This window comes from Vigna unguiculata, chromosome 11 (genome assembly GCF_004118075.2).
Source record: "Vigna unguiculata cultivar IT97K-499-35 chromosome 11, ASM411807v1, whole genome shotgun sequence".
Classification (NCBI taxonomy): domain Eukaryota; kingdom Viridiplantae; phylum Streptophyta; class Magnoliopsida; order Fabales; family Fabaceae; genus Vigna; species Vigna unguiculata.
In genome coordinates, this window is record NC_040289.1 from 20,860,824 (window position 1) to 20,877,978 (window position 17,155).

Consider the following 17,155-nt stretch of genomic DNA (forward strand, 5'->3'; position numbering starts at 1 on the left):
AATTGTGAAAAGCCACACTTTTAAAGCCGTAAATATTTATACCATATTTATTTAAATGTGGCCTTTAAAAGGGTGGACTAGAATCTAAAAATGTGGCCTAAGACCTTAAAACATTGTCTAAATGAAATTAAAAAATCTAAAAACTAAAAAAGTTGTCCTAAAGTAAAAAAGGACCTAAATTAAGCTAAGTAATAAGTAAATAATTGGGCAAATTTTTTCATTCCTTCCCTCGTGACACTTACGTGAGAATAGTTTCACACCTTCGTGAGACTGAACGGAAAAAGCTTCCCTCCTTTGGAATAACATTCCTTCACACCTCCATAGGAATTGAAAAAAATGCTCCTTGCACCACTGTCGCCTTCGTGTACCTTTGAATCATCTTCGTCTTGCTTCTTCTATCACTTCCACCTTCGTCTTCGTCTTGCTTTGAATCGCCACCAACAACTTCGTCTTTCTCTTTCTCATCGATTCCACCTTTTCATTGTCATTGGGCTTAAATTTGTTAAGTTTATTGTTCATATATCTCTCTCTACCACTAAGTTTCCCTCCATTGTTTTTGTTTTACTCTTAGTATTCATCTAGGTCTACCTCTCAATACATCATATCAGTTCGTGCTTCTTTTGTATCCTCCCTATCAACGTCTTCATGGTTTCCTCTATGTTTCCCTCTCAACGCATCTCAGTCTATCCTTGATAAGTGCATATTTTAGTCATCATTTAATGTTTAATTTTGAATTATTAATTGAAATTTGTTCTTAAAAGATTAATTTAATTGGAATTTATGATAAATAAACTATTTTAGCTTATGAGAGAAAAATGTCTTAAAAAATGCTTTTTAGTTCCATAAATTATGTTTGGATATTCTAATATTTTTTAATGCTGAAGTTAAGATTAAGCTCAAATAAGGTGTGAAAATAAATTCATTAAGGTTACAAAACTTGGATTTAATTGCAAATTTGGACTACAAAATTGCAAAGAGTTGATTCAAAAACTTAATGTAAATATTAGTTGGTGATAATTTATTAGATACCTTTAAGTAATGAATTTATTTAATTATATAAAAAATTACCAACAAACTATATTTGTCAAATAGTTTTAAAATTGACTACATCTCCAAATATTTTTAGATAATCATATCCACTATAAAGATAAATGATATTTACGATTTCTTTAAAAGATATTTGAGAGATTTTAACAACAGAAAAGTCAAATCCAAGCGCAATCAATCTTATATAAAGAGACCAATGGGAAGTAGAAAAAGCAAATTCGAAACATCGGAGTTTAGGAACCTTTAGGGGGGGGGGGGGGGGCTAATTTTATTCTTTCTCTATCTTCTCTTCTATTTTTATGTTACTTTTACATTACATGAAGGGCTAAGCTTCAAGGCTTAGTTACATTGTAATTTCTTAATTGAATTATGAGGTTAGATGGATAAATTTGTTTGTTATTTTGATATTTGTTGTGATTTATTTTCACCTCTATGTCTTTTTGTTCTTCATCTAGTAAAAATAATGATTTTTACATCATAGCAAGTTAGTACGGTGTTAAATATACTTAACATAACAATCATATAAGTTCAAGAGTTTTTAAATTTAGTTGAGAAGTTATTTTGGTTAAATTTAGAAACTTTCATATGGTTGAATGCATTTTTGCTAATAATTGAGAAGTTACTTAGATTAAAGGTGAAAACTTTGATTAAAGTTAATCAAGAAGTTACTTTAATTAATTAGCCTTCTATTAGACATAAGAGGTAAAAGAATCAACACGATTAGGGATAGTAAAATTTAACTCAGATGTTACTTTGGTTAAAAGTGAGGACACCAAGAAATTTATTGAGAAGTTACATTGATTAATTTGAAATCTTAGACAAGAAATCAATAATAATAATCTTTAGAAAACCAATGATGGATCCTATTTTGAAAAATAGTGTAATAAATTTTTCTTTACTATTGTTTTTATCTCTTTTTATCTTTTCAATTATATTTCTTTCTTTCATTTATTACTTTGTTTATTTTAATCCTCTTATATTTTTATTATTTTATATGACTAACCCTTTTGTATAGATTTTATAAAAACTAATTTGTTAGAAATATATTTTATGTTCGTTGGGATATGACTTAGGGTTGACTTACCCTTTCTATTTTGTTTATTACTTTCTTAACACTAATAAAGTTGTTATAGATAAGTAGAATTGTAAGGCCCACTTACTTTACTACCTTTATTTTAAAGGACTGCCTCAAATAAGTTGGGCCTAGGGCTGGCCCATAAGAAACCAAAGCCCCTAAACCAGCTGAAACACTTTCATTCTTCTCACTTTCAGAAAAATAGCCTCCTTTCTCTTAGAACAGTAACGTTCCGCTGCTAGGGTTTGGGGTTCATCCAAGTTCAACTGAGTTCAACCCATTTCTTTCGCTCACGTAACTTACTTTCGATGCATACTTTTCTCTTTTATTTTAATCTTCGTGCTTTCCGTTAGGGTTCGTCGTAATAATCTCATGCTTCCTCCGTATTGAGATTTTCAGCTCTTAAATATGCTCTTGGAGCTGTCTTGCTCATTCGCTTAAGGGTTGGGGTCGTTTTGCCTAGCTCTTTCCAAGTAAGGGAAGCTAGGGTTTATGTTTTTTAAACTTATTTTGCCGATTTTTGGTCTGTTGTATGGTTATGATGCTTGAATGAGGTTGTTGGTCGAATAAAAATGTATGGTATGCAAGTATGTTTGATTGATTGGCACTACTCTTTTTCTACACTGCACACTTTTCGTAAAATGAAGATTTCTACTACGTTAACCGTTGGATCAAGCTGAAATTTTAACAGCTGATCCTTAACACATAATTAGTGACTTTGACCGGTCGGATCTCTCATTGGAGCTCTGTAGTGAGAGCAGGTTTTATCGCAAGGTCACTGAATTTGTGTTGTTGACAACACTGCACACTTTTCGTAAAATGAAAGTTACTACTTCGTTAACCGTTGGATCGAGCTGATATTTTAACAGTTGATCCTTAACACAAAGCGTTTGACTTTGACTGGTCCGATCTTGAATCAGAGCTCTATAGTGAAAGCAGTGTTTATCGCAAGACCACTGTAGTTTGGTTGTTTCTCTGAACTTGAATGTTTATTACTGGCTTGAATCTAATTGTTATATTAAAAGCATGTGATAAATGATTATGCATGAGTGATGTGATTCATGGATTGTGGATGATGGGTTTGGTATGAACTTGGCATGTGATTTAAATGAGATGGTTGGTATCAAGGAGACATGGTATTGATATGAAATACAAATATATACTCACTATTTGGGAAGAATGAGTTGGTATGGATTCAACATTTGGTTATGAATGAGAATGGGTTGTAAAGGTGGGCATGAGATATTATGTATGGTAAACATTACTTGATTGATTGAACATGATTGGTCTGTGGTCAGTGCGTAATTCCTTGAAATCTCTAGGTGGGATTTCAGGGTCGTGCTTCAGTGGTCGGGACGTAATTCCATGGCCCCTGTTAGTGGGTGTCTATGGTAGTGCCCCATCTATATAATTTGGTAAGGATTCAAGGTAAGGATTGCATCTTGACACTCGAAGGAGTTAGTTAGTCTCACTTAGAGCGGACCGACTCTTGTGGTGAGAGTAGCAGGAGGCCTGAAATTCATTAAGGGTTAACCTTGTGTGTGAGGGAATTGATTCATTGTAACACTTGTAACACATAGCTTGGGGATGAGCAGCTCGGGGGTGAGCAGAGGTATCCACCACAAGTGCGAGCATCCGCTGAATCTGACCAGATTATATGTATCCGGATGAAAGCCCATGTATTGTAACACATGATGGACTTCATGTCTCTTTGGGCTTTTCTTTAGGGCGAAGGCTCGGGTATTGTATTGCCCCTAAGGCTTTATTTCAAATACTGGCTATCTCTTACTCCTTTTGGATTGTAGGCATTGTAGTGAGCTTTAGTATTTCCTTTTAAGTACCTTGGATAATTGTAAGGAGTGACTTTATACTCCGCAACTTGGCTCTTTATATTATCTGGTGTAAGATTTCATTTAATTATGTTATTATTTAAATGGGATGTTACATTAATGTATCAGAGCAGTTCGTCCTTAGGATGACCTGAGGTTGTGGGTTTGTCATGCCTCGCAGGCGTGAGTAGTCATGTCTAGTCAAGTGTGTCAGTAAAACCAAAAGTTTTAAGAACCGAAAAATGCCTTGATAAAGTAATGAGGGTGCACGCTCATGACTAGATTAAAGGTTGTTTTTCCTTTCTTAATTCTACTGGTTGGGGAAAGAAGGGTGACAGACAAAAAGGTTCGGTTGTCTGTAGATGATGGAGTGTTGCTTCATATGTTCTAGTTTGTCTTGTTATGCCTTTGTACTCTGTGTCTGATGTCTATAGAAATGAGGGAATACAGATCCAATGTCAATTTGGTCTACCTTCCTTTACAACTGCTGGATGAGGTCTTTGAGACAACTTTTGCCTCAGAGCTAGGAAGTTTATGTGTGATGTATACCGTTGAGCAAGGAAAGCTAAGTTGGGTTAACAGTTTGAGAAAAGATGTTAGAGTTTAGCAACGATTGGACTAAGGGAGCCTCAAGGACAAGTTTGGGATCAAATACCGCAAGTTTCCAAATGAGTTGAATCTAGAGGTTAGAACATATGGGAGAATATCAGTGCATGCAAGTGTAACAACGTTTGAGGAAAATCAACCTGATTCTACATCCCGTCAATGTTGAAGTTCATAGTCATGCAAATGCATACATTGTTAGGAGAAGTGTCATTGAATATAGTCATATGGTCACATCTAGTGCTTCTTGGAGTGGTGGAAGAGGAACAACTGGCAAATTCTAAGTTGCAGAAAGTGGAGAGATTGCTTGGCAACGAGAAAGCTAAGAAAGGAGGAGACCATGAAGTGCGAAAAGATGACAAACCTCTAGTGAGAGACTGAATTGGATAAAGGTTTATTGATCAATCAGGAAAGATGAGGTTCCTAAGTAGAGGAAAGAAAAATTTTTGGTTAGGGAAAGAGTGGCATAAGGGATTCATACTAGGATTAATAGTTAGCAAGTGAGGATGGATCTTTTCAAATTGTTAGTGGAATGTTTCCAAGAAAAGTAGTTCCCATGAGCAGAGCATTTGACCTTTGGTATAAAGTGGAAGGTTTCACATACCAGACGGAGGAGCATACCTTTAAAGGTCATTCTCGTATGGAAGGACGACCTAACTGATGTCGGAGCACAATGATGGGGAGAATGAAAAGAAAAGTTTTGAGTGGTTGACATGGTGTCTACGATGGTTGATGCTAAAGTGGTTAGCACAAATAAATCTCATCCAGAGATACACCTTACGAAGTGATGCTTGGACTAAGAGCCGATTTTCTGAGGATTGTGTACTCCTTGATGTTGCCAGTATGGTAAAGGAGTCATAATTGCCTTTAAAAAAAAGGGGGCTGAGGTTGAGATGATGGTTTTTGTAAGACCCGTAGAATTTAATTAATTAAATAATTAATTAATTAATAAATGCGGGTGGGAAAATAATTTATAACAATAAATTATGATAAGTATGATGTGAAAAAGTATTAGTTCAAGTGGTTGAGTGTACTTTGATTGTGTGAAAGGACTTAGGTTTGAGTCCTATGTATGCCATTTTTGGGTTATTATTTGTTATTATTTTAAATATATGATAATCATGCTGTAAAATAATATGTTAATTAGATGATAATTGTTAGCATGAAATATGAATTGGCATGATGGTTTGATAGTGATTTGGAAATTGCATGGTTATGGGAAACCTAAATTAAACTTTATTTTTCTTTTGCTAATGTTAACTTTGGATGGAATTGGAAGGGGTAAAGGGAACCTACCTTGCATCAGCAGCCACAATTCATAATGAGAAATGAATGGTCATTAAAACATAATTAGGTGTATTTTCGTTTTTGATCTTTGGATTAGCCTAAAGCACTAGTTTAAAAGGCAAAAGGAAGGTTTAGGGAAAGTTTTGCAAGGCTAAAAATATACCTAGAAAACAGAGACGAAAAGTGAGAGTGAGGGGACTGGCGTGAGTGAATTTTGAAGCTGGGTTGAGGAGAATCAAGAGTGGCCATTGGTGATCAAAGGAAGAGCTTGAGAGTTTCAAGTGTAGCAAGGGAAACCAAGTTAGGCGAGTTTACTCATGCTAAATTTTATGTTAATCATGACTGGTATGCAAAATGTATATAATTGTATCCTTGAACCTCTATTGTCTGTGCATTTTTGCAATTTTGGAAAATTTTCAGAAACTGCCTGGTGGGATGTTCATAGCCGCCAGGCGGCACATGTATTTTTACATGTTTTGGGTTCTTGAAGAGGAAACGCCTGGCGGCACCTTCCTTGGCCGCCAGGCGACACATGGTCGTACTCAGTGTTTTCCGGGTTTTATGAAGGGCATGGCGGTGACTGTCGAACTGCCAGGCGACGCGAACCCCCTTTTGGTTCGGATTTGATGAGGTCGGGGTACTGGGGGTGGTTTTTATAAGGGAAAAACATGGGTTACTCATGCGAGGAAGATTTGATTTGGAATTGTCTTTGAATTCCACGTGATGGATGGTTAAATCGAATGGAACAGTGTATATGTGATTGGAGTGAAATTGTTAGGGTTTAAATGTTGTGAGATAAAATTGGTAATGATTCATGTGGAAATTGGTAACTATTGAGAGAGGTCTGTAGGTTAGTCCAAATGAGGGGAAATTCTTGTGGAGTCTGGAATAATTGGGCAGGTGTAAGATCAACTCGAAAGGTTGGGAGATTTTGCAGGGAGAAAACTTTCTAGAAAACCAGAAATTGGTAAGCACCGCCTGGCGGACCAAGGCCTGCCACCAGGCGCCATCGCAGAAACAGCCTTTTGAATGGCTGAGGGACGTTTGCTGGTGCGGACATCTTGGAGTAGATTAGGTTCTTGAAACAAGCAGGCTTGGCTGCAGTACTTGGGGTATAAGCAACGAAGATGATAGGTGGGAGTTGGATGTATGAATGCAAAGAATTGAAGGAGAGGAAAATTGTCTCTCTGTTACAGTAAGGACCACAATTAGAGTTGTAATTATGTGTTGCGTAACTGGTTGTGATATCAGTCAAACTGTTAATAGATAATGTGGGATCGTATGACTGATTGAAATTTGCCGATGTAGGTAGCATGTGATATATTCGGACTAGACAATGACTGGTAGAGATAGGAAACTGGATATAGACTTAGCTAATAATAAGATGATGAAAATAAAGCAGGTATGTGAATTTAACAGTTGCCTAGTTGGATTAGTAAAGCTGTATTTGGCTCGATACAGTGAGTGTTACTTGGATTTGAGAACCTAATGGGTCTTGAGGTCATTGGTATTATGTGACCTGTTTATGAGCGAGAGAGATCAAGTGGGAGAGTTCACTAATAATTGAGTTAGATTGGAGTGTAATCTGTCACGGAGTCGAACCACAATTGAGGAAAAATCAGTAGGACGCGATTACTGGTATGTCGCTTGGCGGCGATCTAGGCTCCGCCAGGCGAAAAAACGTTAGAACAAAGAGGTCTGGAGCTGGTGCGCCGGGCGGTAGGGATAGTTCCGCCAGGCGGTAGTTACCACAATAGAGAAGAACTGGAACGGATGCGCCTGGCGGTATGAGGGACTCCGCCAAGCGGTGACGACATCTTTGGTGGTTTTGAGGCACGTGGCGCCTGACGGTACGCGACACCCGCCATGCAGTCTGGAAGCTGGCAGCGCCTGGCGGCACATGTCCCCCGCCAGGCGATTTGTACTACTGCAGCTTGGAATTTTGGTTTTGTAATTGTGATCTACAAGGCGTCTAGCAGTGCTTTAAAGGTGGGGTTGCTGGTTTTCCTTGAGTTGTGGCTCGGAACGTATCCCTTGAGTTGTGGCTCGGGATAGGGGTTAAGCACGTGGTATTCCTTGAGTTGTGGCTCGGAATAGCATCTCTTGAATTGTGGCTCGGGATTGCGGATGAACATGAGGAACCCTTGAGTTGTGGCTCGGGTTGGCGAGTGTTATCGGTGTGAGTGTGCTGGTTGTGGCTAGTACGGATGGGTCCAAATAGATTGCCCTCCTCAATTGTTGGCTGACGAGTTTGGTAGTCTTGGGACGATACAGACTATGTTTGTATATGGGAACTCTACCTAGCATTACGGTGTATGATCTGTAGCATTGTTTCCCGCACGTGCTCTATCGGTTGTGGCCGATAGGTATGGCAGCAAGTCACCTTGAAGTAATCATTAGACGATGTAGAACACGAATAATCTGATTGGGATCAGATGGTAAGAATTAAAAGATGTAACAATGTGGGATGTTTAAGTATTCTTAGTAATATGTGTATATGTATATGAAACTGTATAATTATATATGTTCTATCTGTTAAGCTCACCCTATCTGCGTGTGTTTGGCGATGATCATGTACGCGGTACACGGGAGCAGATGTTGTTGATGCAGGTGGCTCAGGTGATCCTTAGCAGCGGAGAGGGGATAGACTGGCGAAAGACTAGTGTTTATTTTCAGTTAATTTTTGAAATATGATGTAAACCATTGCGGGATTTTTATGAAATATGTGTTTAGTGATTTTGGACTTGAACTTTTGATGATTAATTAATAAATTTTGAATTTTCCCGCGTTTTTGGAAAACGAGGTATTATTAACTACCGCGTATTTTAAATTATTCCTTTTATTTATTTATAAATTCGTAATATCTTGACGGGATGTTACAGTTTTGCTATAATTGCAACCATGTGGAGACTCGCTCGGGTGTGTGGTGCCTTCGCGGTGATCAAAGTATTTAAATTCAAAGCTGATTTGAATTGTTTCCTTTACAAGGTTGGGACATAATCTCAAGGGTGAATTGGTTGTTCTCTTAATCTCATTCTTAGGAGATGTGATCTCCAACGAAGTAGTATCCTTTGATTTAAAGAGATATGTTAGTAGTGGTGTAACAAGTGTGAATCAAGCTGAAAGCTGAGGGCAGGATGTCATGTGAATCAGAGTTATACGACAAAGGTAAGCAAAAAATAGACGCAAGGAATCTCAATGGTAGAAGAGTTATAGATTTGTTCTGAAGTAAATATTAGAATTTTTGCTTTAGAGTGGTAAAGTTCCCTTTTGTATTTGGGTCTGAAGTCGAACTTGTGCTGATAGTTTCTAATTGGAAGCTTTATGCTAGGATTGTGAGGTAAGAGGAACAAGTGAAAGAGTTGTTGGAGACATAATGGTATAAACTTAGTATAATCACTAGGATGACTACAAGTTTGGTGAATCTTTAAAAAGAAGTTGTCGTATGTCAAGCCGTTCAAAAAGAGTATTGACTAAGGTTGGAGTGGCTAATAAGGAATATGGTTTTAAAAAGGATAGATAAATGGTTGAGAAAATGGAGTGCTAAGGCTATCAAAAGAGGAGTTTAAAGGGTTCTGCAAGTTTTACAAGGGTCTCGAGGAAGGTTTCTCAACGACGATTGCTTCCTTGTCATGGCAGACATGAAAGGATCATTATTTTGAGCAGGCAAACAAGTGAGCTTGTGTATGGATCAGAGAAGCGCAGCGGGATGGTGGCAGATGATGCTTAGAAATCGTAAGAGGTGCACGAGAAGAACTATCTTACTCCTGGCCTAGAGATTTCTACGAAGACCAGTTCTTTAGAAACATCAAAGGTTTCGTTCTTGTGAGTATCGGGTAAAAGTGTGCAATGATCATTCCGAGTTGGAAGTATAGGGTTGCACAAAGGAAGTTGGACCAAGGAAATGAGAGGTGGTTGAATTATGTTTTCAAGTTAGGGTACCAACCTTGAAGTAAGGAAGCAAGTGTAGGTGTTTATTTCTAGAAGAGAATTCAAGATCTGGGCTTGGCAGGGTAAGGGTAAGGGTTATTGGAGAAGTAAGTGTCTAAGTTGAGATGGGGAGATGTGAAGAGACTCCCTTGGTCTAGTTATTCGACTAGGACAAGTAAGTTTCTCAAAGAGGTTGGGAAAAGGCCAAATCGGGCAATCTTAGTTTGAGGTGTATAATAGAGTTGCTTGGTGCAAAACAGACTAGAGATTTGGAGTCAATGGAAGTTATGGTTTTTTGGTTTGGTGGAATGATGGTTACGAGTTAAGGGATAAAAAAAAATTGAGGATAGGATGCCAAAACGATATGGCGATGGAATCAGTTGAGAGTTTTAAATTAGAAATGGAATAACTCGGTAGGGAACTTTGTTGCCTTGGATGAAGCCAACAAAGGAAGTAAGATGTTATGGGTGTCGTTATACGTAAAAGTGGGCAAAAGTGTTGATGGTGGAGCAGTAGGCAAGAACTCAAGAGTGATCAAGACAGTGGAGTGATGCATAAAGGAGTGAACAAGGTGATGGGAAGTGATAACAAACATGCTTCAGTTTGAGACGTAAAGTCATCTGAGACTTTGATACAACCTACAAGAGGTAATGGGGAGCATATGGGAGGTGAATCAGTATATCAGATACAAGTTAGTTGGACAAGTATGAAGGAGCATTCAAGTTTTAAGGTTGCAAGTTGGAAGTCATTTCAAATGTAGTGACTAAACCAATCTACATTGTTGAACATATATCGCTTAGCACAAAGGCAAAGTTTCCAGTGACTATAGGTGTTGGAGTCGTTATATCAGTCGTGTTTGAGTGGTGGTTCTCAGAGGAGATAAGGAGAACATAGCTCCTTCCTATCTCATCGATTAATTTTCGAGGACAAAAATTTTTGTTGTTGGGCAGAATGTAAGGCCCACTTACTTTACTACTTTTATTTTAAAGGACTGCCTCAAATAAGTTGGGCCTAGGGCTGGCCCACAAGGAACCAAAGCCCCTAAACCAGCTGAAACACTTTCATTCTTCTCACTTTTAGAAAAATAGCCTCCTTTCTCTTATAACAGTAACGTTCCTCTGCTAGGGTTTGGGGTTCATCCAAGTTCAACTAAGTTCAACCCATTTCTTTCACTCACGTAAGTTACTTCCGATGCATACTCTTCTCTTTTAGTTTAATCTTCGTGCTTGCCGTTAGGGTTCATCGTAATAATCTCGTGCTTCCTCTGTATTGAGATTTTCAGCTCTTAAATATGCTCTTGGAGTTGTCTTGCTCATTCGCTTAAGGGTTGAGATCATTTTGCCTAGCTCTTTCCAGGTAAGGGAAGCTAGGGTTTATGTTTTTTAAACTTATTTTGCCGATTTTTGGTATGTTGTATGGTTGTGATGCTTGAATGAGGTTGTTGGTCGAATAAAAATGTATGGTGTGCAAGTATGTTTGATTGATGTGGCGCTACTCTTTTTCTACACTGCACACTTTTCGTAAAATGAAGATTTCTACTACGTTAACCGTTGGATCGAGCTGAAATTTTAACAGTTGATCCTTAACACATAATGCTTGACTTTTAATGGTCGGATCTTTCATCGAAGCTCTGTAGTGAGAGCAAGTTTTATCGCAAGGTCACTGAATTTGTGTTGTTGACAGCACTGCACACTTTTCATAAAATGAAGGTTACTACTTCGTTAACCGTTGGATCGAGCTGATATTTTAACAGCTAATCCTTAACACATAGCTTTTGACTTGACCGGTCTGATCTTGAATTAGAGCTCTATAGTGAAAGCAGTGTTTATCGCAAGATCGTTGTAGTTTGGTTGTTTCTCTGATCTTGAATGGTTATTACTGGCTTGAATCTAATTTTTATATTAAAAGCATGTGATAAATGATTATGCATGAGTGATGTGATTCATGGATTGTGGATGATGGGTTTGGTATGAACTTGGCATGTGATTTAAATGAGATAGTTGGTATGGATACAAATATATAATTCACTGTTTGGGAAGGATGAGTTGGTATGGATTCAACATTTGGTTATGAATGAGAATGGGTTGTAAAGGTTGGCATGAGATATTGTGTATGATAAACATTACTTGATTGATTGAACATGATTGGTCTATGGTCAATGCGTAATTCCTTGAAATCTCTAGGTGGGATTTCAGGGTCGTGCTTCAATGGTCGGGACGTAATTCCATGGCCCATGTTAGTGGATGTCTATGGTGGTGCCACATCTATATAATTTGGTAAGGATTCAAGATAAGGATTGCATCCTGACACTCTAAGGAGTCAGTTAGTCTCATTAAGGGTTAACCTTGTGTGTATGGGAATTGATTCATTGTAACACTTGTAACACTTGTAACACATAGCTTGGGGGTGAGCAGCTCGGGGGTGAGCAGAGGTATCCACCACAAGTGCGAGCATCCGTTGAATCCGACCAGATTATATGTATCGAGATGAGTCGAGTCGAGTCTTAGTGTATTGATTGGGAGGTCATAACATGCTTGGATGATGTATGTATATTGGACTGGGAAAGTATATCTGATTGCATGATAAAATCTTTTTGGCTCTAGCTTACCCTTTTGCTTGTTTGATTGCCTTGTATGTTGTTCTTCTACTGTTGCGATGATCATCAATTTATTGATGGGAGCAGATGCGAGAGGTACTCGAGGTCAACAAAGAAGGGATGGTTCTGCTGCACAGTCTACCCATGCTGGACTTCATGTCTCTTTGGGCTTTTCTTTAGGGCGAAGGCCCGTGTATTGTATTGCCCTTAAGGCTTTATTTCGAATACTGGTTATCTCTTACTCCTTTTGGGTTGTAGGTATTGTAGTGAGCTTTAGTATTTCCTTTTAAGTACCTTGGATAATTGTAAGGAGTGACTTTATACTCCGCAACTTGGCTCTTTATATTATTCGGTGTAAGATTTCATTTAATTATGTTATTATTTAAATGAGATGTTACAAGAATTAATTTGATCGCATCAACAATAGTGTTATCAATTGTCTTTACCATTATATCTGTTAGTACGTCTCTTTCCAAACATTGTCTCACTTCAATCTTCGTCATTGTTCATTCCTCTTAGTTGTGAAATTAGGGTTTTGTAGTTATTTTTCTTTTATTATTTGTTTGAAATTAGGGTGTTTTTGTTTTATTTTTTTTCTCAGTAATATCTACTGCATTAGGTTGTAATTTTTGGTACAAAAAGTGTAGAATTTTCTACAATTATAATTTTTTGATTCACCTCTAAGTGTAGTAAGACCGGGTCTCTTTCAGTTTATGTGTGGTCAACAACGAGTTACAAGTGAGGTTGATTTATAGTAGGTGTTAGATATATCACATTAATTAGGAAAACATAATGTCCATTGTTTATTAGGAAAAATAGATATTGTTTGATATTGGTAGATATTGTTTATTACAATATCTTTTATTTATCATATTTATGTTTGATTGTCATATATAATTGTATTACTCTATATTATAAATATATTCAACCTATGTGTATTTTAGACACAAGGGACATTAACATTATACAATTTTTCTCAATATTCAACAACAAGGGTTAGATATAAGGGACATACATAATATTCTAAATATTCTAAACATTATACAATTTTAGACACAAGGGACATTAACATTATACAATTCCTTTATTTGTAATTATCCGCCTACGTTTATAATTTATTAATTTAATGAAATTAATTTTATAATAAAAAATAAAGAAAATATATAAATTCGTAAAGTACACAAAAATTAACCAAAGTTAATTTTATTAATGATTTGATAAAGTATTAAAAATTAAAATGTAAATATAAAAAGGAAATACATAATATTCTAAATATAAAAATTCTGAGTTTAGAGTTTAAACCTACTCAAGCAAAGACAAAACTATTGATCCCTTCATTTGTCGTTCTTCCTAGTCCTTTGTCCTCGATTCTTTCTCAAAGTGCTTGGTCAAAGAGAAAGATAACTCTTTGAACATGGCTTGCATTTTTGAGTGATGAATTTCGTTGACAACGGAGAAGTAATCTACTTGCATGCGCAAACTGGTGGCGACATACGCTCTTAGCTATAGCAGGGAGAAACTAAACAAGTTTTACGTCTTTATTCTTTTCCTCAGACAGACCACCAATTTCCAATTCATATGAGTGCATAGGGATGCAAAAACTATCATTCCATTGTGCAGAATACTGAACATACCTAAGAGAACGTCAAAGCCCAAGATCATAATTTTGAGCATCATTAAAACCATAAAAGCATCATGAGGAAAAAATAATAAACAATAGCATACAATGATTGCCACCTCAAGGGGTTAACATATCAGGCAGCAAGAAAAATGAGTCATTATAATTTATACAAGTGTGACATTGTATTCAAATTTTAAAGTTACCTACAAAATCCATAAATTATGTACGATGACTAATAGAAATGCGCAATATTTCTAAACCCATTTTTGTAAAGATTTGGATTCCACCAACACTACACTTACAATTTAAAGTGAACATGTTAGGGGAATTTTCTCACCAATGGTAAACCAACATAATAAGCCATTCCACATATTGTTGTAAAAAAAATGAGATTAATGAGTAACTCGTGGGGAACGAAGTCAAAACAGAGAAACAGACCATTATCCAAAACTGAATTATGAAACAAAACATACTAGGATTCAAGTGAACCATTCTGGGAAAGTGCAATGAGTTGCATTGAAATTGTTCCTGATAGCTGATTGTTTTCTAACTTTCTTAACAATTAAAGCAACAAAGTTAATTACTACTTTGAAACTTCTCCACAAAAAGTTACAAGAAGAATGAAAATTATTTTAGAAGGCCAATATATTGTGGAATCGTTTACCAGGACTCTATATGGGTTTTCCATAAATGAATGTTGTGATGAAGAAAATAAGTTGAAAGGGTTAAATTAATCATCGGAAGAACATTGGATAGTAGAGAAAGATACTAAAAATATCAACGAAAAAGGAAGCAATAACTAAGGAATTTAAATTCAGCACTACAGTAATACATGTCAAAGTTATGGCACAGAAGCTGCTATACTATTCCAAACAGAGGAGCATAAAGGAGAAGTTAACCTAATCAGTAAGAGCAATGATGCATGCGGTAGAGGAACCTTTAGCTTTCATACTTGAGTGTGCTCTTTCTAGCATCCTAGCTGGATCAGTTAAGCTTTTGGGTTCCTCATGAATAGCTTCACTGATTTGGACATAAGCTCACGAGAGTAATATCGTGCATTAACACCAATATCTACCCATCCACCAATCCCATCTTGTTAGCACAAATGGTCTTGGTGATTTGGTGCTTTTAGATTTGATGAAGATAAATGAAGCCATTTCATTGGAACATGTTGGAACCATGGTTAAATCGATGAAGATGTGAAGGTTGGGTGTTTCATGCATTGATCAAGCCTCGTGTGTGTGTGTGTGTGTTATATCTAGATTACTCATGAAGAAACCAAGCATTAAGATTGAAGTCCATATTGTAGACCATTTCGCATTGTATAGATGTATAGGGTCTTACTTGTGTCTTTTAATATGTTGAATTGTTTTTCAACAGGTTAAATTGTGTCTTTTAATCTGTTGAATGACTTTTTAACAAATTAAAAGGTTTGTTGCACTAGTTTTAATTGTTATGTATTCAATCAGTTGATTTATTTTGTAATCGACTTATTTCACTTAAGTTAAGTGAAATCAACTGATTGATTGGAAAATCAACTTGTTGAATTTCATAATAGTTTGACTATAAGTTCTGTTTTGAGAGAGAGAGAGAGAGAGAGAGAGAGAGACGTAAGACTTACCATTTTGAGCGTGAAAACATTCTGAAATAAGTGAAATACTCTCTATTTTGTGATCATACAGAAGCGTAGTTATTGAAGATTGATCTTGAATCATTCTTGGAGCTTTTTACTTGGTTTTTAAATTTTGGAGGAAGAGGTTTGGTAGGCTAGGTTGTGCCACTACTCAGGTTTGATCTTTCTCAAGTTTTTGGGTTATTCCTGGTGGTTTTCCAGGTCTGTAAGGGTAGTTTTATCCTTGTAGTGATTCTTGTGTGATTCAAAAGTCATAGGTTGTAGTTTTGCATATTTTGAAAGTGCAAAATCATGCTCAAGTTGCCTTGACAAACTATTTGTAGCTCAGATTTGAGTGAACCAATATAAAACTCTTGTGTTTTGAGCTTGTCTCTAACTCTTCTCACTTGTTTTGCACTTTAAAGCTTAAAGAAATTTGGATTGAACCATCTTTTTGCCATTCTTGAGTTTTCTGGCATGATTTAAAGCTTTGCTTATATTTATATTACTCATTTGAATCAATCTTTCATTATGTTTTTGGTTTAAAACACAAATTTGCATTTCTGTAGTTTTTCCAGTTTTTCAGTTAACTGCTTTTGTGATTTAGTCTGTTGATTTACATAGTACTGTATCTATTTAATCAAATCAATCGATTGTCTATTTTTAATCAATTAAAAGTGTGCAATATAGTAGCTTTGAGTATGTATCACAAAATGTATTCTTGATTGGGTTCTTAAATCACCAACAACACCATTCAGAAGAAGAATTTATCCACCACCATGAGCACACCCATATGAGCTATCAACACAAGCTTGAAACAACCATTTAGAAACACAAGAATAACCAAGGTTAGCTCCCTTACCTAGAACTCCAACACTAAGAAAAATTCTTGGCGACCCTTTTTTTCTCTAGCAATCTTCCTATGAAGCTTCTCTATGCTCAGAAAAGTTATTGAACCTATGCTTCCTCTACCTTAACCATTTTTAGCCGTCAATTAACCTAATTCTCTTCTCATTTTATTTTTTTAGTTCGGTTAATTATAAACAACTAAAATTAAACTAATTAAAAATTAGTTTCTACCCACTTATTCTCTTTTTAATTTCCATCTAATAATAAAAGTGAAATTATAATAAAATTAATTAATTAATTCAGCCGTTAATGTCTAATTAAACTCAAGTAAACACCTGTTTGTATCCAAATTCATTGAACCTACCTTGATTTGTTCGCCTATCTAAAAATGCTTCTAAAGCTAAAAGAAAATTTTATAGTTTTGCTCTAACCAAGGTTCAATCCCACTGTCTCCCAATTCTAAATACACGCTCCTCACCAAACAAGTTATCACATTTTTTCTTATCAAAACATATATAGACACAATAAACATCACAAACAGGCACAAGACACACATATAACATTAACTAAAATCTATAAAATAAAAAACACCAATTACATTAAGAACCTTCCAAACCCAGCAGAAAACTCTAACCAATTGAGCTACACGTTGCTTCCTTGTCCATATCTTCACTCATTAACTTCATATACTTACTTTCCCGCTCCA